At 36.4% G+C, this 25,515-nt stretch overlaps 1 protein-coding gene across 1 annotated transcript in view; it reads left to right on the plus strand.

The window, feature by feature from the left end:
- LOC123689016 (acetylcholinesterase) overlaps positions 1–25,515 on the plus strand; it is a 119,381-nt gene that overhangs the window by 29,240 nt on the left and 64,626 nt on the right. The window lies entirely within an intron of this gene.

Here is a 25,515-nt window from a genome sequence, read left to right on the forward strand (position 1 = left end):
TTCTTATGACAGTTCTGTTTGACATGATGACATGTATCATTGAAATCCGGACCAGGACTTGAATATCCCAATACATATAAAAAAGCAGCAATTTGACCAGTGTGAATCACGCCATGTGCCTAACAGCTTTTGTTATCTGTATTCCGAATTAACAAATCTGCCTACTAGCTCGCCTTATCCGTTCTGCATTTCATCCATAAATCGTAACGATTTTCAATAAATCAAAACCGGAGGGTTTATCCTAGACAGAGAGAGGACTGCGTGCCTCGGTAACGCCTCTATCTGTACTCGCATGTTGTAAACGGTATTCCAGAATTGTAAAAGGCGTAAGCGCTGAGCGGGTTAATATAGAGCTTTAGCTAAAGAGATAAAACGGCTAAGGAGGAAGACACGTTGCATTATTCAACGCTGATCCGGCCAAGGGCACTTCAGATCACGTCGGCAGGGGCGTACTGCCCGAAGGCAGTAACTTGGGAATTGGGAGAAATCGGATCTGGTTGATTCGATATCGTGAACGACTTGTAGATAACGTTTGGAGTTTGAGGGGGAAAGTTTTAGGGGGTTGCTGGTGCAATTTTTAAGTTATTTTCGGGAATATGATAGCACAATTATTAGGGATTGATTAGAATTTTGAGAGGGAACACCACCAGGTGGCTGCTTAGGTCAAAACGAAATTAGGGATATATTCTTACAAATCATCGATTTTTATGGGGGTTTTGCATGATTTTCTTCAACAATAACATTCTTGGAAGAAGGTGAACATTTTTAATTTGCGAATGAAAAAAAATTTGGTAACTACTCATTTTTTTCGCAAAAAAAACTGATGATTTTACGCCAAAAATCATCACAAAAGACGTAAAGCTATGATTTTGAGAAATTCCTCTACTTATTTGCTTCGACCAAAGAAAAAAAGATTAAGTAATTGTACAACCGTACATTTGGTCATCGCAGGAGCACCCAGGGTCGCTGCCAGGACCGGCAAATCGGACATTTTGCAATATTAAATTAACGTAACCAAGAAAACTGACGGATTCAGATTTGAATAACAATTTCAAGCTATGTTCAAAATTTCAAGCGGATCACATCATCAAAACCATAGAAAACTCGAGATATATATTCGAAGAGAAATAATCGATATTTCAGATTTTGAGTGTATATGTAATAGGTATAATAATTTTTATATTTACTTATATCAACTATTGAATTCAGTGGTTTTCGAAAGCATGATTGGTGCAAGAATGAGTGAGAGCTCAAAAACCCCTCCACGTTAGTGCTTTCCTCATTACTTCAACCCAATAAATATAGACCTTCCCTTGAGTCATTTTACTGGAAAGTTTTTTTGCATTGTTCATCAGTGTTATAATTTACAATGATAAAATTATAGCCAGTCAGTAAATAAAGTCGAAACATTTTAATTAAGAAAGAATCTATTATTAAATCAATCGTTACCTTTTCTTCAGAATTACATGATAGGAAACTATATTCAAATAATAAAATGTACTGGAGACAAAGGGATTATATGTTGTATAAACCGTTCAATTGGGTAGAAAACAGCCCTTCAGAACAGGGACGAATTTGTATTTTATACCCAGCGTAACATAAAAATTCTCAAGGAAATTTCGAATCTGACTACGTCTTGGCTTAACTAGAAGTGACTAAGTGTACTTCTTAGGCTTGCTTCTTCTGGAAATTAGCACACGTTCTGCAGATTTTATCTGCTTACAGAACCATGCTGAACGGTAGAACTTAATCCAACAGTTTTCACTCAGTATCACAACAACTCGAACAGCTGCTGAACTTGCGCAAGCTTGGGTGTATTTCTGCAAATGCCTTTAAATTAGATTGGCTTGAATGCCGCTATTCAAAAGTATTCGACCAGTTTGATTCTATCTACCATATTGGTAGATCTGACAACTCCACGAGTGCCATGTCTATGATTTCGTTATGCCATAAATGAGATTCTTAGGTTAGGTAAGCCCGTTTTAGACATTTGCTCAGTAGGGTTCCATGTCCGATTATCAGAAGCTCAAGGCTGCTACATGAGCTTATGTTTGTAGGATGAAAAAAATTTCACGAATCTTTTCGCTTTTCGTTTGAATTTATTTTTAAAGAGGAATATCTGATTCTCCTTCTCCTTTTGGTGGACTGATGCCCTATAGTGTTTTTTTTCCTCATTTCATAATAGACTTTATGTCCAGGGGTATTACACCGTATACCCTTTTCGCCCGTACATCGATATGTTCTAAATACCAGTATCTCCTGTCGGATTGTTGTCTCTAGCCGTTGATTAATGTTGTTGAGTAGTCCTAAGTTAGCAATGAGCTTTGACTAACCCTGAATACAAGTCTGAAACTAAGAAAATCAAACTTGACATTCAGAATCGTATTATTGCTGATGTGAGTGACCCACTGAAATACAATTGAGATAGTTATTCGACCAACTGATCCATAGGACAATAATATGCTGCTATTTCAAGTTCACATAAAGGTTGATGAAAATTACAACAGGTTATTGGCCAGAGGCGATGATGCTTTAGGTATAGCATATGATATAGTGATATAGATAATGTAAGCGGCTAAAGTTCTAATGTTAATTTCTGTATCATCAACCCAACTCTTCATCATATGTAAAAACATGAATACAAAATCCCGCATGCTGCCCGATTTGGATATTTTAATTAGAATACACATCAGTTGCTTCAAGCGATTATGCAAAATTAAATGAACTGATGTAAATGGAAGTCGTAAACAATAAATATCGTGTAAATACTAATTAAAACAAGAATAGTTATTACATCAACTAGCTTTGTGATGGATACATTTCGTGGTTCAGTAAATTAATGAGTCGGACATATTTATCAAAATAAAGATTAATTATAATTTCTTCGACAGTATCTTATCTTCAATTGACAAGATTCAAAAGTTAGAATCATATTCTTAAAGAATAGTGGAGTTCTCGTGAAATTTCGAATTTGGTGTTGATTTGGAGCACTAGAAGCTCATTTATATAGGTCAATATTTTGTTTGAGTATATACTTTAAAGTTTGGAAGTGAGTCCTCTTGTTATGAGGAAAAAGATTTTCTTATTGATTAAAGCATAAAATGAAGGTTTTATGCGCACTTTTTCCACTATATACCGCTAATTCCATTACATGAATGAAGAACCAGAATTGAAAAAATCATGTTGAAATGATAAGTATTATTTTCTATCTTCGTGGCGAGTTTGGCCGTCCTTCTTCATTGATTTCGCTCACTATGCTCTTCTTTGTCAGTGTGTATCTATTTTGTTTCGTGATTTTTCAACGAAGAAAATTTGTTAACAATTGACCAAATGTATTTTATAACATTTTGTGGATTTCGACGAACTTTTACCAACAGCGTATGAATTATAATATGCTCGATAATATTCAAATTTTTCGAACTGCCATTAACCACGTCATTTGAGGTACGAATCTCATTTCGAGATTTTAGGTCTTTCTTAGAAGTCAATTGAACCTCATCGATTGAAAGCATTTCCGGATTGAAATTCTAAAATAACAGACATTGTGACGGAATAATATACAGAGCTACCGATTCAGGGAATAAGAACTCAAAAAGTGTCTGTCTCTGGTAAAAGACTCAATAAATACTGGCATTTGCACATTAGCTTATGGGCCCATTCGGTCTCATGCATCCGAAAAGATTTCAAGTCCTCTGCAAGTATACAAAGCGGACACCTATCCAGATACTGACCACATACAACGCTGGCTATGCAGGAACTTGAACACTCAAAATTTCTCCTCGGGAAAATCCAAATCCGGTCCTGCCCAAGTTTTCAGCGTGCCACTCTCGTGCCCCGACAGGATTTTTCCTGGCGCGACGGGCCAACCGAGATTTCTCGCGATGACAGTTATGTAAATCATCTGAGTTATTACAGTCTTAGATTTGTATGACTTGAGGGTAGATGCTAGCGATTTTCAGCGGGATATTATTCGTGCATTTCTGCGTATTTATTTCGGCCCTGATTTATGTGGGGACGTGACGGGGGGCACGCGGAAAAGTCGGGATATTGTGGAAAGCCGGGAAATTCTTCTTCCACCAGTCCGAGAATAATGATTTGAAGCGGAGGATCCTCCTACTCACGTTATCCGAATTCTAACTCGGATGATACATATTCTGGTGGGAGTGACCTGAATACCATCTGCTACATCCTTTTTTTTTTTGGATGAAAGAGATATTTCCACATCAAAAGCTCGTTGGGTCGAATGCAGTTCTTGAGTTGGAATAGGAACCTAAGTTGAAGTGGAAGAGTTTTTGATTGGAGCAGAAAGATGGCGCTGGAGAGGAAAATTACTCCATACTACGCTACTATTGTCTTCATGTCGACTATAATTCAAATACCTACGCTCCATTTCACTGAGAATGGAAAAGGACCCGTACTCGAGTTTAATTTGCTCAGAAATTCCACTATTTTTGTATGATCTGATATCCTGAAACTACAAGTTGGATAAATCATACAATAATAAGTGTTACAACAATACCTTTTCGATTTTCCGTTATGAATTGTTTAAGGTTGCTTTTGGTTCATTAGTTTTCCTTGAAAATTATGTAAGCTGGTCAACTATTTGTATGAACACTGGTATGAAGAACAACAATACCGAATTGATCCTCATTAACATGATCTGGGAATACGGTGATTCAGATATTGAAACATTTCTTTCTGATGTAAGATGTAACCTGATCTAGGAATTAAGAGTTTAAATTGTTATGATAACGCGTAATACATATTTAGTTACTGGAGAGGGATATCTACGAGGATATTTCTAATGGTTAAGAGGGGATGAATTTGAGAATATACAGATATATGGAGACAATTATATAATTTGGAATGGTTACATTATTATGTAATATTTTTTGACCCCTTCTATGTAATTTGTGTTTAGTGGGTTTTGCCATTCATCATGTAACGATACATGCTTCAACAGAGTTGAAGTGGATTCGAACTGGTTGAATTGTAAGGGGTAAAGGAATTTTCAAACATAATCATTCAGTTAATCGACTCACTATTGGTCGCATTGTAGATGAACTGGATCCTTATATGTGCAATAATATTTTTCAATTATTGAATTTTGACTTTTATAGTTTCTGATTTGAAGAAATTTTGGTTGAGATTCTTGAGTATTCAATATTAGGTAACTGAAAAACTAGCCAAATTTTTGGGGTAAAATAGATTGATCTCAATTTATTTTCTCGATCAATATGATTGAAAACAACACATGATATTTCATGGAATATTTCAAATCAAAATTTGTTTTTGATGATCTCACTATTTGTTATCAACATGACATATTGATTATGACATATTGTTTGTGATGGAATTCTTCCGTCTATATCTAAAAGGTCTATAAATGAGGTCAAAACATAAAGATTGGTACGACTGAGTTCAAGATCCTTAGATTCAATTTAGCCAGAAAAAAACTGGACAAAAACAGCAGTAAATATTTCTCACAACTTGAAAAGTCCCTGCTGTAACGATCTTGAAAAGGTAGTCCATATAAAACAGTCCAGCTGGATATTTCCGTGAGTATCAATTTTTCCAGTTTTCTTAATTTTCAAAATTGAGTAAAATAAATCCTATGAAACCCGTTCAAAAAATAATTTCGACATACCTATCCTCACATTTTGACACTTATCGTTATGGAATATGAAGAATCCAAAAATCGAATAAAATAATCTGTCCAACACCATCCACATAAGTACGACCACCTTATTTAAATGGATACTGCCAACTATTAATTCTTGTTAGATTCCTCTACCCCTAAAATACCACTAGTCCGCCACCTTGGAAAATAATGGTGTAACAAAATTTATTCCTATATTATGTAGCGGTTATATTTAATTTAGAATAAACATAAATTAAATGATGATGGCGGAAGAAGCTCTTATATAAATCATTAGGGATTCCCTGGGGAGACGTGGTAGATATGGCGGAAGGACTAATATTTGTACAGAAATGAAAGCGAGAACACTGCAAATGTTCGTATAAGAATTGTAATTCAGCCCTCGCTAGTCGAAAGCAGAAATATGAACATTTCTGTCGAATAACAGTAGAAAAGAGCTTCTCTGGAATATAAGTGAGATGATTCGAGTAGGTACTTGATTTGAAATAAACTTTAATAACTATCACTTTCAACTATGGTTAAAATGGGTTTTATATTTCTTTTTACTGGTTAAAATTAGATATTAAGAATTCGGAGATTTCATTGTGTAACCGCGCCGTATCGAAAGTTCATTTTCAGTAGGTATTTATATGAAATCAGATAAAAAAAAGGTGATAAGAACAACCAAAGAAGGTTTATAAAATTTGGTGAAAAAGGAAACAATATGTTTGACCCTTGTGCTAATATCTAGGATTTCAGTTATTATTTGAATACTTTGAATATCTTGGAATAATACAGTTCTCTTAATTCATTCATAATTTTGAAACTATTTGGTTCACTAGCTAGAACCATGACAAACAGAAGAAAACTATTGAAAAAATATTTTCCTGATATTACAATCCGATTTAATTAATATTTCGCTTGTACCTAAATAAAGGGTGTTTTTTTTAGAGCTATAGAACTTAAATTGCAATAAAACAACGATGGATTATTCGATTGACATGAATTTTATTTATCCGCAAGATAATCTTGTGGCATTACATTTTAAATATGATATGGCATAAGACAACCACGGCTGGCTCGGATGTTGTCCAATCTGGACGTCCAATTTTCGATGACTTTTTCCAACATTTGTGGCCGTATAACACGGCGAATGTTGTCTTCCAAATGGTCAAGGGTTTGTGGCTTATCCGCATAGACCAATGACTTTACATAGCCCCACAGAAAGTAGTCTATAGCGGTGTTAAAACACAAGATCTTGGAGGCCAATTCACAGGTCCAAAACGTGAAATTAGGCGGTCACCAAACGTGTCTTTCAATAAATTGATTGTGGCACGAGCTGTGTGACATGTTGCGCCGTCTTGTTGGAACCACTGCTCCTGAACATCATGGTTGTTCAATTCAGGAATGAAAAAATTAGTAATCATGGCTCAATACCGATCACCATTGACTGTAACGTTCTGGCTATCATCGTTTTCGAAGAAGTAGGGACCAATGATTCCACTAGCCCATAAAGCGCACCAAACAGTCAGTTTTTCTGGATGTGACGGTATTTCGACATACACTTGAGGATTAACTTCACTCCAAATGCGGCAGTTCTGTTTGTTGACGTAGCCATTCAACCAGAAGTGCGCTTCATCGCTCAACAAAATAAAATGGACGTAGTGCGTGATACGTATTCCGCACAGAACCATTATTTTCGAAATGAAATTGCACTATTTGCAAGCGTTTTTCATGCGTGAGTCTATTCATGATGAATTGCCAAACCAAACTGAGAATAAATCACTTGACAGCTGTTAAATTGGTCGCCATCTTGAACAGTAATGCCAACTTAAAGTTATATACCTCAAAAAAAAACACCCGTTACATATAGAATAACCATTTCAAGTATCGTGCAAAATTTTGTGTTGAAGGTGTCATCAGAATATTCTACTAGTGACAACAGATCTAAAATATTGCGCGTATATATATATATATATATATATATAGAAAAAAATTTCAAGTATCGTACAAAATTTTGTGATGATATAGGGACGTCAGATCCATAAAAACTTCAAGCGAAATATCTGAAAAAGAATAAAACAACTGACTTGAAGTCATGAGTCATTTCAATTAGTTTAATTCAGTTCAATTCAAAGTTGACGATCCCGCCATAAAAAATCATAAAAAACTTATTCCCGCTGTAGAAGCTATTCGAACCAACCATCCGTGAAATAATATAAGATGATTGAAAATGAAATTCTCGTTCACGAGACGATTCAAAGGAAATCTTCAATCTCATAACCACTCAAAGCCAACCTAGTTTTTTTCCAATCACAAACTTTTCCTTTTTAATGACTTAGCAGTTGGAAGTTCGCGTTCGTAGATCTAAGTTTGATCTTTATCGAACTTGAACACCAGATATCAATAAGGGGCGAAGTTATGAAATGTATACGGAGGGGTGCTGAAGCGGGCTTCATCCATGATATCGGGAGATACTCCGTGAGCTATTTACTTTCTGGCTTTTGAGATTCTTGAAGGTATAACCGACGAGTTTATAGTAATAAGTTGGGACACTCTCTTCTGGTTCAGTTTGTAGGAAGGAAGAAATATGGATTATCGGTTTTTAGATTATTTAGGTGTACTCTTAGATTGTAAGGCTTCACTCTATATATAAAAAGTGAAACTGAATTTTTTCCTGAAACTTCGGCTTATTCGAGAACATAGTTACCTTTTAAAATGCTCCAATGCTCCTCTAACTTTTCAGTACTTTTTCTTCAGAAAGATTCGTTTTTGATTTCGAAATGGGTTCAATCTAGGCAATCACTCCTTCATTAGAACCTTATTTCTGTCCATAGAGTATACTTTTGAGTGACCTTTACAAGTACAAGAATGATATTTCTTTATATTCATCCCTGTCGAAACATCCACACATTTACTCAAGCGGTTGTAGTTTATTACATTAAATATACACTTCTAGTGACTCGTTGCTAGTTCAGCAAAGTTACCCATAGCACGCTGAAATTTTAAGCAGTGGTCATTGAATATTGGTAATCAATAATGCGAGACATATTTCGTGGTAAATAATTTCTATATGGCGCCCTTAATATAGAGATAGAAAAATGAAAGCCGGCTTATAGTCGTTGATTGTAGTTTATAATCAATGAAATATATGAAAATGAACACAGAAATATTTGAGTAATTGTGAAATAATGAATATTTTTCAAATATGACGTGATTCGAGTACCATGCCATGACATCATAAACTTCTCATTTTACGATTCATATAAGATAGTTATGAACGAGGACTGAAAACTCAGATTCGATACATCTTTTAAAATTTTCCTGTAAAAAGTTGTCTCGATATTAATACACTTTTAATACATTCCTGAAAGTTCTTTTGTCTTATGATCCACTTATGCAAATTACAACACAACTAATTATCATATAATTCGCAGCTTCTTGTCTCCGTGATAAAAAAAGTTTATAACTTCTTATCTCAGTGAAGGAATAATCGGAAAATTTTTGGTAATCGATAATTTCCAATCTCAGAGGAAAAACGAGAATTTATCATGAATATCAGATTGGAAAGCAATAAATCAGCTTGTTATATAGTAGAAACTCTTCGCGACCTTCTTCTTGAGTGGAGGTTTATCGATTGGTAATTTGACATTTTATTACCTACCAACATCCAGCTACATGAATGACTACCAACAGTTGCTATTATTAACTCAATCCATATTTCATTGATACGAATATGACAATACGAGATTCATCAGGCACATAAAATGAAATCAATATCTGAATGGTTATTGTGTGAACAGTTATATAACGAAATTGAAGGCAGATATAAAATAAAATGAGAAAATCACTGATGTAATATTAGATCTAGTAGATATTCCATACAAAGGATCTTTCAAAGCACTGAAAGAACGTATAGTCAATAGTTTTCTAGGATTTTGACGACGCTGTTGATAGGAAATTTTTCACGATATACAGAATGTTTGGAAGTTCGATGTTATCGTTTGGAAAAGTCATAATACAGGCCATTTACATTGAAATGAGTCCTGTTCAGAGCGCTTAAAAGTAGATGGTTACTTAGTGCTTTTTTGAATTTTCAGAAAATCTTCAAGTTGTTTCAGTAAAGAATTGGGTGTCCAAAAACTATAAGGAGGTGAAAATTCAATTGAAGCTTTATTGAAAGCAGAAAAATTAGGAAAGAGAATGGTCTCGAAAAACTCATACAATCTTAGAAATAGATGAGGAGAAATTGGAAGAAGTCCATTTTTATATAAATATACAGGCTGTTTACTACCTATGAAATGTTTTAAACTACAAAATATCAAAAATTCAGCAAATTTGAAAGGAGGCCACTTTCCTCAATAAAGTATGCGGAATGCTTTATCGGATTTTTAGAAAAAAATTAGGAAATGTCAGAAAAAATAGTAAACGAGATAAATCAAATAATTTGACAACTTTGTGTCTAATCCTTCACAATAATATATCTGTATGATATATTCAGTTTATTTTTGTCTTGGAATATATTCCAATTCTAAAAATGACAAATTTAATAATCAACCAAAAGAAAAATTCAAAATGACTAAAATTGTACAAATTGAGTAAACGGTTAATAAATTGAACAACTAAATTAACATAAAGACAGACGTACGTTTCGGAATTTTTGTATTTAATAATACAATTTTTCCTCATCAGTGCCTTATAGTACAACGGAATTATTAAATTTACAAACTTACCACGTGTATATCTACCTCAACAAATATTATATTAAATATCCTTCATCAAGAAGACTCATTAAACTTTTATAGTAAACGAGAGTTTAATGGATTACTCCTTAATTCTTTGAGAAAAGTAAGTTTTTGTGAAGCAAAAATAATCAGCACAGGATTTGCCGTGAAAAGTTGCGCCTATGACCAAATTTATATCAAAATCGATCGAGGCATTCAAACGTAGTCGCAGAAAATGTATAAAGACTTCGGATGGCTGTAATTTGAAGAAAGAGCATTTTCCGACAAATGATTATTGAAACTTTTTTTTCATTTTGATGAGTACTATCACATCCTGTAGTTTTTCCCCTACAAATCAGGAACATCATGTATAAGTCGATGCAATTCTTGAATTTTTTCGTGAGTAATATCATGAGAGCATCTTATTTTTCCCGAAAAAATCGAATAAATACGTTGCTAAGTAATATTTCAACAAACATCATGAGTGCTGGTGGTCACAAAAATCCTAGTCGAAGACGAGGCACCTGCATGAATGCTTTTTGGTGGAAAAATATTAGTTTGCATCGTGTTTTTTCGATTTCATGAGACCATAATTCTTGTTTTTTAAGATATTGTTACGTTTTTCGGTTGATTAAATCGGTAATTCCTACTAACACTAATTTATTTCAGATACACAATATACAACTATTTGCAGATGATTCATTTCAATTACTACATTTATTTATTTCCACAACTTATATCTACTTGAGTGTACGGCACTGACTGCCGTTTATGTCGACACTGCCCTCCTCTGCGGCCTCCACTTGATCTTTCTATCGGGCTTCGGTGCTTCCGGTACCTTCTAGAAAGAGGCAGTGGCGTAGGGCTTGAGAGTTCATTACTATATTGTTACCTTTCATGACAATACCTGTCTAGTTTTCCAGCAAGTAAACTCGAAAAAACTGCTGACAAGTGCTATGATATAGTTTTTCCATCTGGAAACCATTTTTAATTCAAAATTGAGCTTTTGGGATTGGTGGAAATAAAGACGAGGAAAATAGTCATTATCAATTCCATCACATACATTCTTCTCAAAACACCGGCTTCTCAAAATCCGCGAGAATCGCCTAATTCAACCGAATTGTTTTTTGTCGGCCATTGTAATCACAACTACTACACTCCCAGCAGCAACCGATCATCAAAAAATCGAAACCGCCGTTCCACCTGGTGACCCAGATCAAAGACATAAATAAGAGCGCGGTGTTATATGGATGCTACTCTCATCGTAGTACGGGCCACTCGGCTACCACAACGCACGCGCGTCCGTCCCCAATGTCGACGACTGACGCCCGCCGCCGTCGCGGCGGCATCAGACGTGGCCCTCCCCGCGACGCACACGGTCGCGGGAGGCCAAGGACGCCGTTGTCCAGGGGCCGTCAAGGACGCAGGTGATCTCGCCGCCCCCACCACCCTCCTGACACGGCGGACGTGGTGCACCACCTATTTACTGTCTTACTTTCGAGCGCTCCTTCTATGAACATATCGCTGTGTGATTTTGTCGGAATGTTAGTAATTTTCGAATAAGGAGAAGGTTTGGCTCGATGATTTCGAATCTGTCCTCAAATTCAAATATTTACGTTCGTCCTTAAGAGGGGTTTATACCACGTGGCATTCTCGTAGTCTGCGAAAGTTTACTACTACTCCTCTCTCCTCAGCTTTTCTGAGATTCCATCTGTGAGTGAAGCAATCTTAAACGTTCCTCTGATTCGCCGTCCTTTTCTACCACATGCAAGAATTCAAGAAAATTTTTTACATTTTTATTTTTAATTTTGGTAATAATGAATTTTCAGCCTTTGCCAAGACTCTCTGTTCAACATTTTTATGTGAAAATTCATAAAAAAACAAATGTTTGTTCGGAAAGTTAAATCATTATTCATTTTTCTGCCATTCCAAAAAAATCAATAAATAAAGACTTTCCGCAATGACGAACTCTTCAAAATGAATAATAGTGGAAACCTCATATAAATCGATTGCCTCTAGCTAGCCTGAAATGAAGCGCACTAACTTTTGAACTTATCGCTGAAACGGTATATTCCCCTCTCAAATTCGTGAAAGATTTCAAATCTCGAAATTTTTAGGGTAGGTGTCGGATCTCGGAGACTAATCCAAGGTGAGGCCAAGTGGAGCAATCTCAAACGTTCATCTGATTTACCGTCTTTTTCTACCCCATGCAAGAATTCAAAATACGTTTTTACGTCTTTATTTTTAATTTTAGTAATAACGCATTTTCAGCCTTTGACACGACTTTTTATAGTATAACATTTTCATGTGAAAATTCATAAAAAAATTAATGTTTGTTCTGAAAGTTATATCATGCATATATTTATTCTTCGATAAAAAATTCATCTTATTCTTTTTCTGCCATTCCAAAAAAATCAAGAAATAGGGACTTTCCGCAATGACATACTCAAAATGAATAATAGTGAAAACCTCATATAATTCGATGGCCTCTAGCCTAAAATAAAGCGTACTAATTTTTGAACTGAACGCTGAAACGGTGTATTATCCGCTCTTAAATTCGTGAAAGATTTCATGTTGAAATTTTTAGGGTAGCTTTGGATCTCGTAGGCTGCGGTTGAATGCATTAATGATCAAAATCTTTCTAGCTTTTCTTGAATATGGCTTTTTGATCGGGATCAATATTTGATTGTCATTGTAGTATCATAATATAATAACTCATGCTAAATTAAATGAATCACCCGATATTGTCGTGACCACAGAACCGAAGGAGTTAAGATGTTGGAAGTTGATATGAAATACCAATATTGAACTCCTCGCAGAATTTCAAGGTTATTAAATCAGAAGAAGAAAAAATTCAAGAAGATCATCAGATTAGAAGAAATGAATACTGAATATTTCTGTGATTGCCGGTTCTATTGTTATGCTTGTTATTTTATTGACAATCTGAATAATTCTGGAATTCCTTATAATATCGAGGCACTGTCATGACTCTGCAAATCGAATATTGTACAGATATTTGAAAATGACTGTTATTTTTCTGCAGTTCACCTAAGAAGCTGCACGTTAAATAGCTCAGACTCACTTGGATCCACGTTACAGCCTTCCTCCTTTTTGTAAAATGGAGAAAGGTGGAGAGACAAATGCGATTTTTCTCTCCTATGCCAATAGGCTTAATCTGTATAAAATATTAAGTGTAAAATTAGCCTTAAATTTGGCCAAATCAACTGCTAATATGAACATACTTAAATTTTCTACAGGCGGTTGGTCCAGCGGAGAGGACCGCGCTCTCCTAAGCAGAAAGGCGACAGTTCGAATCCCGGGGCAGAAAAGAAATATTTTGGTCACGAAGAATTGCCAACAATATTCTGTTCGGTTCAAAATTGACAATGCTGTGTCTGAAGTGACGATAGGACCAAAAAATAAAGCATCAAGCAAAGTCTATACAGAACAGAACAACACAGGAATAGATAAAGAAAAACAGAACCAGAAAAAAATAAAAAGCATTATTGATTCCGAAAAAATACCTATCCGAGCGAGACTCGAACCCACAACCTCCGAATCTCTAGTCCAGTGCTCGACCTCTAAGCCACCTAGGAAGTTCTCATTTATCTTCAAAACAAATAATCGCAGAACAATTACCTTATCCATATTCTCAGCAACGGAAAAAGCAAAATCTTCTTGCTCTCGTAATCCAAAAAATTCCCATATAGTCCGATACGGCCAACAATCACCCGCGGAAACCTATGAATAATTTAAAGCCCGGCCAACCCTGAAACGTCAAATGAGAACAAGTCGAAGTTCTGCCAAACGTGTGACGGCCATTAACAATTCAAAATTGAACGAGTCGTGGGCCGAAGTGAAGCGTAGATCGAGGACCTTGGAGACGGTCGGCTGGCGGCGGAAAGAACAAGACACTCGAGATCCGAACTGTTTCAAGTTTACTTCACGCTCAAGATGAAATCAATAAAACAGCCAGCGTGGTGAATTCGTGGTCTCCTCCGTTGGGGATGAAAAATGAGGTAAGCACCGACGTGGAGTCGGCAACTTTTGAGCGCTCGTTCATTAATGCGTCACTTACATGGGTAATTGACGTATGAATGACAAGCGCACGGTGTTTTCCTCATTTTTATTCCGATATACGTTTCAAATTTTTCATGGTTTTGAAGCCGCCATTAACACCAAATTTTGCTCGGAGCTTAAAATTATTATTTTATATATTTATCATCTATTTCGATTTTTTGGTCAGAAATTCGAGGCTTCATTGTAAAAAACTGGCTAAACATTTAAGATTTAAAGTAATGTCTATCGTTGGCCACTACTTCCTCCCATCTTTCAGGCAGCGTAAGAATCCTGCGTTGAAAAAACTGGTCATCTTTTGTAGCGATCTACGAATCGATCCAATATTTTTACTTCTTCAAAAGACCAGAAGTGCTGCCATTGACCAAAACAAGTGATAGTCCGCGGGAACAACATCTGGATAATACGGTTTGTGGGGTAGGACTTCCCATTTCAACGTTTTCAAGTATGTATTGACCACTTTCGAAACATGGGGTCGAACATTGTCATGATGTGAAATCACTTCATCATGTCTCTCGTTGTATTGCAGCCGTTTGTCTTTCAATGCTCAGCTCAAACGCATCAATTGCGATCGATAACAAACGCCTGTGATTGCTTCAGTCGATTTCAACAACTTATAATACACTACGCCGAGGTGGTCCCACCAATAACTGAGCATGACTTTGGAACCATGAATATTTGGTTTTGCCGTCGACGTGGAAGCATGACCGAGATATCCCCATGATATTCTGTGCATTTTTCGTCTCCAGTCACAATGCGATGCAGAAATCCCTTCCGTCTTTGCCTTGCAAGAGGCTGTTCGAAAGCAAACAAACAAATGCCGTTCAACATCTCTCGCCTTTTCTTGTTTCTGAATTATTCTCATGACTTTCAGGCGTTTAGAAATGGCTTGTTGCGTCACTCCCAATGATCCTGCTAATTCTTGTTACGTTTTATACGAGTCTTGATCAAGTAATACCTCCAATTCCGAATTTTCGATAACCTTCTCTCTTCTGGTCTTCGACATCAAAATCACCGTTTTTGAAGCGTTGAAACCACTCTCGGCACGTTCTTTCACTGATATCGATCTCACCATAGGTATTTGAGAGCATTCGATGAACTTCAGCCGCAAATTTCTTCATATTGGAGCAGAAAATTGAAACCTCCCGCAAATTACGACAATTTGGCTCGTAAGCTGACATGTTCAATCGAGAATAACTTTATGATTCAGACGATGGCGTTATGTTTAAAAATACCTAAGCTTATTGTATGCCATTCACAATATATTTATTTCGACTACCACTTACCGCTACAGCTATCTATTGCAAAACTGCGGAAGCACTTTTGGCGCAGTTCTATAGCGTACGTCACTTCGTGAACCTTGCGATTATCTAGTCGCGTGGATTGGAAGTACTTCGCCGTTGAAAAACGATCGCGCACGATAAAATATTGCAGTTAAGCTTTTATATCACCTTATGTGAAAGCGCCCATTTGATTTTTTTGCGTCACTGTCATAAACGCGGCTGTCTCCGTTCCGACGCAACATTTTAAGGCTCGCACAAACCAACACGGCATATGCCAACATTCGTACCGCAGCTGAGCCTGCATCCTTCTAATTTATCCGATTATCGATTGATAGTTTGATAATCAAAAAAACCGATTATCAAACTATCAATTGATAATCAGTACTTCTGATTATCGAGCTATCATTCGATAATAAATTAGTAAAATCCAGGCTCTAACGCGGTACTAATATTCGCATTTGCCGCTCTTAAACCATGATTATACCGATCATCGAATTATCAATCGATAATTGGTACTACCGATTATCAAACTATCAATCGATAATAAATAAGTAGGATCCTGGCTCAGAAATCAACTACGAATATTCGCATTTGTCACGTTCAAACCGCGATAATACCGATCATCGCATTATCAATCGATAATTGGTACTACTGATTATGAAACTATCAATCGATAATAATCTTTATTAATTAGTGGGATCCAAGCTCAGATGCGGTATGAATATTCGCATTTGCCGCGTTGTTTTGTGGGAACCCTTAACGAAGCGACAAAAATCGCTTAGTGTAGTATAACAGGCGTTACAGTATCGAGAAACTGTCCGAACCGAACATGATTTCAAAGTTGTGCACTGTCGACAGTCCAAGCGTGAGTTCTCTCATCAGGAGTTGAACCCCTGATATTTTCACGTGTACATGTAAGTTTCAGGGTTCGTTAAAGCGACATCGGTTCCCGGAATTCATTACCCGACTTCTCGGAGCGTTCGTTCAATCGCACGGCTCTTATCAGTACAAATTAAACTCTCAACTTTTGTAACTAAATTGTCAGTTGCATGACGAGTTATTTTACAGGTGGCGTGCAAACAATTAATCTGGACGTTTAAACCCACATAAACGTAGGTTGGATCGCCTGCAAACGAAAGACCTGTCACGTGTCTGCCGCCGGAGGAGCGATCTCCTGTTCTACGGAATTGCCCGGAGGTGTTAGGTGTGTGTGTGTGTGTGCTCCGAGTCTTGTGCGGAAAATGCTTCCTTGTTCGATAAACTGGCGAATTATAATGGCCGTTACGGTGATTTTCTTACATGAAAACACGTTAGGAAGGGAGGTGCAGCGCCTAGGGTTATTGATTCGAACGGAAAGCGTTTAGAATCCAGAGGAAAAATCAATATTCAATGAATAATTATTCTGTTCCTTCTTCTTTTCTTTGTTGACGATTATTTTAATCTAAGGGTATATTTTGTGACTATCCTATCCTCATTGTCAGTTATGTGATGGGTTACCATCGGATGTGATGCCAACTATATTCGTCTTCAAACTACCTTTTGAAACGGTCATTGATGACCGTCTCAGTGCAATGAACATCGTAAATCTCTTGGACAAAAAGTCCTTGATATCTTCGATGGATCAAAATCAGAAAGTGGCACAGGTATTGGGTAAATGGGCCTAAAAGGAGGATCTCTAGATCCCTGGGGAGTAAGCAATCTATTTTGCAAACCGATACACTAGCTGTCTTTACTTGCGCCCAAGAGTATCTCGAAAGAATCCTCAAAGAGGACACGGACAGCCAGACCACGCTGAGATCTCTGGAGTCATATAGCCAAGGCTCTCTACTGACATTGGAGTACCGTGATGCTATAAAGCAACTGACCAGAGGGAATAAAGTACCGTGGCATTGTGGTATTGAATGAAACGGAAAGTCCGTTGAACTTGCAAAAAGGTTATCAAAATTAACACCTGTTGGTCCTGAGCCCTGAGTTGTGGGCTCCAACAATGGGAGTGGGACAATAGAAAAACCCTCTGGAGAAACATTCTGGGTCTTGCTCAGGCAAAGAAATTTGTGGTGCTTTCACCGATCTATACCAGGAAGCTTCTGAAACTACCACGAGCCGAGCTTTGGTTAATGGTGGGACTGCTGACAGGACATTTTGGGTGCAAATACCTTTTTTTTTCGCATGGGTTGATCAGCAGATGAGATCTACAGGCTGTGTAGAAAAGAAGTAGAAACAATCCAACAAATAGTGTGCAAATATCCGAGGCTGACTAGCTTAAGAACCATTCACATGGTAGAGTCAGTTCTAGATACTCACGAAGTAATCGCTAATATTCCTAAGAATATCGTCGGTTTCATTAACCGTATCGACGGCGTCCCTGGGTTTGTATGAATAGGTAGGGTTAAGAACAAAAGATCAAATCGGTCGCAGTTCCCGGAAGGCTAACAGAGTCGCCAAGACCCGGATAAATATTTATAACTTCACCATCGCGAAGAGGTGACTCTGCTGCAACGCGGTGACTCCTATAAATCCGCTGGGTGCAAAGTAGAGTGTAGCACGACATCCATAACGCCACCTCTCGAGCAGAAAGAGTCACTACAGAAAAAATGGATTTTTAGATTCTTGAATTCTACACATTCCAAAATGAAAACTGTGAAACACTCCAAAATTTTCTGCTAAAGGTTAATGTTTGATGCTAAAAAATGAAAAGATGAAAAGAACTGATAACTGCATTAGCTATCTCTCAAATACCTAAATGACTATGTAAAGATTACAAAACACATTAAGGAAGAACTGGCGAAAAAAAGCACTGCAAATGGGATAAAAGATTGATAAACCTCAAATCCTGAATGACTAGCGAATTAATCAAGAAAAAATTTCGATAATTTCATCAAGCGTATTTTTGAAATGTTTGAAATTATAATGGAGGAGGTTTTACTGTTGAATCATGAAGGTTTACATTATTCTTCATATTCATTCCCCAACATACCTATATCTACTTCCACCCACTCTCCATATTTTCGGAATCGCCCATGCATACAAAAATGGCTCATTCCGCCATCAGTGTAATCCAAATATGAGTCGAACTGAAACCTATTAAAACGGAATGTCATACCTGAACATAACAACACCCACCACTTCAATCTCTTCATCACGACTCGTAATAACATTCTGGACGAAAAATCTAAATTACAGTATGCGTCACATGAAGTGCTAGTGAAACAAGTGATGAAAATGTAACAAAATTAATCTTCGAGGTGTTAATTGGCACAGGGCATGGGTTTCATGCAGTTTCAATTGTGAGAGGCCAGGTCCTTGATTGTCTTTCCGTGTTACACCAATCCAGTTTTATGTTTAGTGCAGAACGTGAGTGGAAAAATAACGATGCTCCACTTTGCTACAATTTGACTTCTTTCATATTTGAGGACGTGACCTGGTTTGTGCGATATATATTTCATAAAGATTGTCTTAGGAGAAAATCTGGAGACACAATTCCTTGGTTGAACATAAAATGGAATTCTGAAAAAAAATCAGATTAGATGAATTTTATTTTTTTGCAAATAAAAGAATTTCAACTTCCTTCTGGTCAGTGCAGAAACGATGTTTTTTTTTGACCGTGAGCGAACAAAACAATGATGTGATGAATGATTTTGAGTTGCACCACACAAATTCTTCTCGATTTATTCACAAATCGAACAAAATATTTGGAGAAGTCAAATAAAGTAATAATAAATAAATAATAGTTAGCTCCTTACACCTTTTGCGAGTTCTGTGTGCGAAGTCTCGCATCTTCAAGCAATATATTCAATTGAATAAAAATAAGCATTTTCACTGATTCCTTCACCTAAATGGGCTCAGTAGACAGGTTGTGCTCAATTGGAGTTAAATACGTTAAACAAAGAAGAAGATTCTTTGGGTAATTCTAAAGAAAAAAATTGTGAACATGTCCTCCTAAACGCTTTGTTTTTAAATAAAGTATTATTATAAGATTTCATCGAATTTTCATGAATCATTGATATAAGTTGGAAAAAAAAACATAAAGACTAATGCTTCATTCATTCATTACAGTTAACTAACTGAGTTTTATGATATTTTGAATTTTTCACTTCGAGAGAATTAATATTATTTTTTCTTGAAATCGCAAAACTATCACTATGGAAACTACAAGAAACTTAAAAGTTTAGTACTATATAGAAGTTTCCTTTTCATTTTTTTCAACTGCCAGTGATCCACTGGAAAAAAGGTCTTGAGGAAAAAAGATAGCATTGTTCCAGAATATCATTCTGCAGATTTGCAATAGAAATTGGTGAAGAACCTGATGTAAACTTCAAATTATTGTGGATTCAAATGCTATGAGAAAAATATCAGATATTAACACCCTCCATCTTGGCACTTAAAGCATTTACTGCATAATATTTTTTCCAAATTAACTGAGGAATCTTTTGTTTTTTGTCCTAAGCCCGATTCAGGAGAACGCTGTATTGGGGTGAAAACAATTTCGAATGAAATGCCAATTCGAATTTCCAATTGATCTCAATGTGAAAAGCATTCAGATGTTGTTTCCATTTTTGGTTTGATGGCTGAATTATTTTCCATAGTTGCTTTAAATGGGAAGGATATTATACTTACCTACTGTTGCACATATTTTCTACGAAACGGAAACATTTTGTCAAATCATATTTCAAGTAGTTTCTCATTTTAGATTATTTTATAATTATAATAGACTGAAATGAACTCTACCTACAATAAGTAATTCTTTACGATTGTTCTTAATATCTGAACGACATTGACCGGGGAAGGTGATTCCACCATTTTGCAACAACTGGTAGGTAATGAAGTATCCATTGACAAATTCCGGTACGCGGCTGATCCAGTATTTGCAAAACTCCAAATAAAAATCGATTTTTATAGCAAAAATTCGTATAAACCGCACTCTGGTTCCTTGACTATTATTTGCTTTTTACATCAATTCCACAACATTAGAAATTTGAGCAAATTCTTTCAAGACGGGTACACCATTCAAAAAAACACATATTTGTATTATAACTTCGAAACTAATTGCAACAGAAACAAATGATTCTACCAATGGATTCTACTGAAAGAAGTGCTTGCAGAAAATTTTAGTTTCATGTTTATAGCATCAGTAATGAATGAATTATAAGAACTTTCCATTTCACACCCTTTTCTAATTTTCTCTGATAACTTGAGAATAGATGAATTCAAGAGGTTGCGATTTTCACCAAATTAATTTTCTCAAAAATTGAGCCCGAAAACATGCCATTTATTGTTTTATACCTCAAAGAGATTTTGAGAGCTCCTCAATAAACAACGAATTTCCATACGTCTGTGCTATACAATGTGTGTCATGGCATTTGTTGTAATCGGCATATGTAGTCGCTGCACAGTCCGTTTTTGCGTATATTTTTACTAAAGTTCAAAAAATTGTTAGATTCCTCATGTGACTTATTGTATTGTAATTTGGGACACCCGATACACTGTGAGTTTGAAGCCCATAGGTTATTTCACATGAAACTAATCAATGTTATGTAAACTCCAGAGGAGTCTTCAGTCGAAGAAGACAATTATAGCTACTTTTCCCAAATTTTTCAACGTTCATTCTGACGTTGGCAGTTTATTCAGACAAAATAAAAACCAAAATTATATCTACGTCAATAAATATCTCTCACTTTTCCCATCATCCCCATAACGCCTCTCATTTAAAAATTCCCTCACAGCTTTTTTTCCGAATCACGCCGAATTTCCATGGAATACCAACTCATCATGGACAATACAAACTCCCGATTCCGCATTTTCCGACCGGGAAAACTTTTTCCGAACCGCCAGCATTTCTCATCGGAAAGTTTTCATACGCCCCGAATCGTATTATTCGGCCGACAATGTGACAAAAGTAACGGCCGTTTCTGGGGCTTTTTGATGTTCACCTGAAGGATTTACACGATAGAAATGCGCCTTCGGCGCCGTTGGAAATCGCATTTAACGTTAAATGCACGTCGGGTCATCCAGGTCACGTTCCCGGTTATGAAAAGAGCCAAATTGTTGCGAGGCGGCGAAGGATTTAAATGGTTACTTTTGTCGGCAGGAAAACCGTTGTATGCGCTGCTGGTGCCTAGAGATTCGTTGCTCTGGAAATTTTTTTTTTAGATATTTCTGTCTCAATACAGCTGTGATTTTTATTATTATTATATAACAGAAAAGATTTTTCTCAACTCTTATACAAATTTTAAAAGAAAAACTACAGACTGTGAAACTAAAGATACTACAGAATTCAAAAACAAAAGAAACTAGAGAAATCACCAAAAAAACCCGACCGTCAACATTTACCGGTTCGCCACCAAGAGTCTAAACAACAGGTGTTGACACTAGATGCGCCAACGACCTCATCAGGAAGACTGTTCGAATTATGGAACATCCTATTGGCGAAGAAAGATTGTTGTAGTTTACATTTGAATCTTTCCCGTGACAACTTGAATCTGCGCCCTCTAAGTTGGCTGGTAGTCGCAAGGTCAAACATGTCGCTGCTCGTATGTCGGTCGCATATTCAACTATGTAGTGGCAAAGAGGACAGGGGAAATAAAAATCCTTTAAAAAGTCAGGACACGAACATCAGTGATGATTTAGGAATAATGATAGACTCACATTTGAAATGGCAAGAACAATCAAAATTAGTAGTACACACAGTAAGATTACTAATAAGCAGAATTGAATCCTTGAATGCGAACTTGATGAATTGATGAAATAGTATTATGCTTTAGTTGAACCTCACTTGAGCTATGGTGTACTGCTATGGGGAGGAATGGCGGATTTTTATTACAAAAAAGTGGAAGTAATGCAAAAGTGGATAATAAAAATCATTTTTCGGCAACCGTCCGGGAAGTGCTCACTTTCCGGACGCTTTTTCTCTGAGAAAGTAGCATTTCCCGGCCTAGTCCGGAAAGTACGTACTTCCCGGACTAGGCCGGAAAAGAATCATAGAATCCATAGCAACCGAGATAACGGCTGACAGTTCATATGGAATTAGTTGTCAAAAATTTGCATGTTTTTTTATCGCAATCGCGATAAAATATGGAAAGAAGCAGCGATAGTGTTATTTTACATGGTTGCCGAAAAAATATTGTACGCAACACGCCCGAAAATGTTTTTTTTGGACTCACAGACTTCCAGGACTCGCTTACGCTCGTCCTGGAATTTTGTCTATTCGTCCAAACAAACCCTATTTTCCGGACTTGTTACGTAAATTACTATTACGGAAAGCTACCCACTTACCCAACAGAAAAATTATATGAACTATCAAGAGATTGCTCCGTGAGACAAAATCTAGAGATAGCTCCAAAGAATCATATGGAAATAAGAGGAAATCATCTTCAAGTACCGAAAATAAAAAAAACAGTTGCTCAAAGATCATTCATATATCTCGCTTCTCTCCCTTATAATCAACTTCCAGTAGATATCAAAGGAATAAGAAATAAGAAGTTTAAAATAATTATATGAATAAATCACAAGGTCAATCGTTAAAAATTGGTGGAATAAACTTTGAATTGCCTGTTCGAGAGTTGAAAAACCATCTGCTCAATTTTTGTTTTCTCTCCAGGTATAGGTTATAGGGTATTGCAATAAAGTATAATTAAATATTTGGGTGTTATTTTATTTCAGGACAGGCAGCTAGTTTCTCATGAATAAACCAAATTTCAAACTTGTTCGTCTGTTACTGAAATATCTTGTTGTTTTTTTATCAAATCATTGATATTTTTTCTCTGAAATTGTTCAATTCTCAATAGTTCTTCAATATCTCAAAATTTTCTGTAATCACAGGACGACGTAACAACTGTCACATCGAATTCTTTTCAGCAACCAATTTATAAAATTCTCCAAAAAATTGAATCACCTTATATACATATTTGATGACCACTAGCATCGAATTTGCATTTCCTTGTCATGGATTGTCGCTAGAGTATTAAGTCTTCTTGCCACGGAAGCCACAACTAATTAAATCGGCATTTACCTATAATAGTTTCCTGATACCGAATATTAGACATTTGTTATGCCTAATCGTTCAAGCTTTCCCTGGGGATGCGCCGTCCAAATCCAACAAGTAGTGGCTAAGTCTGTGGCAGCCAATTAACCAAAGGAGATAGTCGGGATTTGAATTCTGGACAAAATTATGTAATAGACCCTCATGTCATATTGTCATAATGAGGAATTGTAGATTCTCGATTATTTGGCCATTACAGCCGGTTATAGAACAATGAAATAGAACGCGAAATTACTGAAGCACTTAAGAGGAGTTCAAAGAAAAATCTCTACCTAAGGTCGGCAAACAAAGAAAGATAACTACGGATATAATTTTTATAATCAGAGTAGGTTTTAAGAGCAATTCAAGTCAGTAAGGGCCAGTTTCATAATCGAAAGTAAAGTCTCGTTTTCCGTGAAAAGTCTTCTTCACAAATGAAACGTTATAAATTTTGAGGTTAGAAAAAAGGTTTGAAATATCCTTCCTCAAAAAGTCTCTATATTGGCCCTGTCTTCATAGGTGTGTTTTTTTCGGAACAAACTCATGATGTATATTCGTCCTCCTCCAAACAGAAGTTGACTTGTTTTTCAAATCTCCGAAAAATATTGTTTTCCAAGTTCTTGGGCAGGAAGGGTCAAATTTTCGTTGGGACACTCTGTATATACACGCTTAATTTCAATTAGGGCGTATCTCTAGTATTCGGTATGTCTTTGACAATATTCATCCCCAATTTATTTTATTGGTATGATGTGATCATCACCTAGAATTACAACCCCATCGAATCCTTTCTATAAGTTTGGCGAGCAGTTTGTATGGGTGCAACCTCTCCCAGGGGTTTGGTTTTTCCTCCCGAAATCGCGGATGAACTCATCAGTTGGGCTATGCAGCGATCTCTGCCCAAGACACACCTTTTCACACCATCGTGTAGAGGTGACACTGCTGCAACGCGGAGACCCCTATGAATCTGCCAGGGCCAAAGTCAGAAGTGGCATGATACCCATAACACCATCTCTTGAGCAGACAGTGTCACTACAAAATTAATATATTTTTTTCAATTATTCTTGGATTTCCTGTGGTTCCTATGATGTGACTAACAGGAAATTTTGCACGGACCTTGACTTTCTTATTTCATATAAACATTCAAAATCCCAGCTCAGTCGGTTCTGTGGTCACGAAAATATTGAGTAATCTCCCTCAATCTTATTTTTTTAATTTTCTATGGTTCTATTCTGAAATTTTGCACGGAACTTTAATAGTTATTTATGCAACAAGTGCAAAAAATGAATGTTATAAACACTTTTTGCACGAGTTGCATACAACATTTTTTCTACGTTCATGCAAAAAGCAAAAAATGATTTATTGAGGTGCGGCACTAGGTGTAGGAAAATGAAAAGCGCAACTTGAATACTTTATTATTAAAAACGATTTGCATTGAAACAGGAACTAATACGTTACGAACAATTTAACTCAAACTTCATTTTTACCCTCAATGTTGAAAGTGAATGAACAATTGGTGCAATTTTCAATATGAATATTTCGTAGTGAAGTACTTTTTAAATCCTCTTCTTGATTTTTTACTGCTGTGAACGTACTAGTACTTGGTAACTGTACATCGTTATTTCCTTCAGGCTGAAATATTTGTTTTGCAACACTGAGTTTGTTTGCATGTGATTCCTCTACGTATTCCTCTGCTACTGTTGACGATTTCCATCAGCACGTTGAAGTAGAATGACAGATGAGGGCAATAAAAACTTTATTGCACTAATGCAATAAAGA

Source organism: Harmonia axyridis, chromosome 1 (assembly GCF_914767665.1).
Source record: "Harmonia axyridis chromosome 1, icHarAxyr1.1, whole genome shotgun sequence".
Classification (NCBI taxonomy): domain Eukaryota; kingdom Metazoa; phylum Arthropoda; class Insecta; order Coleoptera; family Coccinellidae; genus Harmonia; species Harmonia axyridis.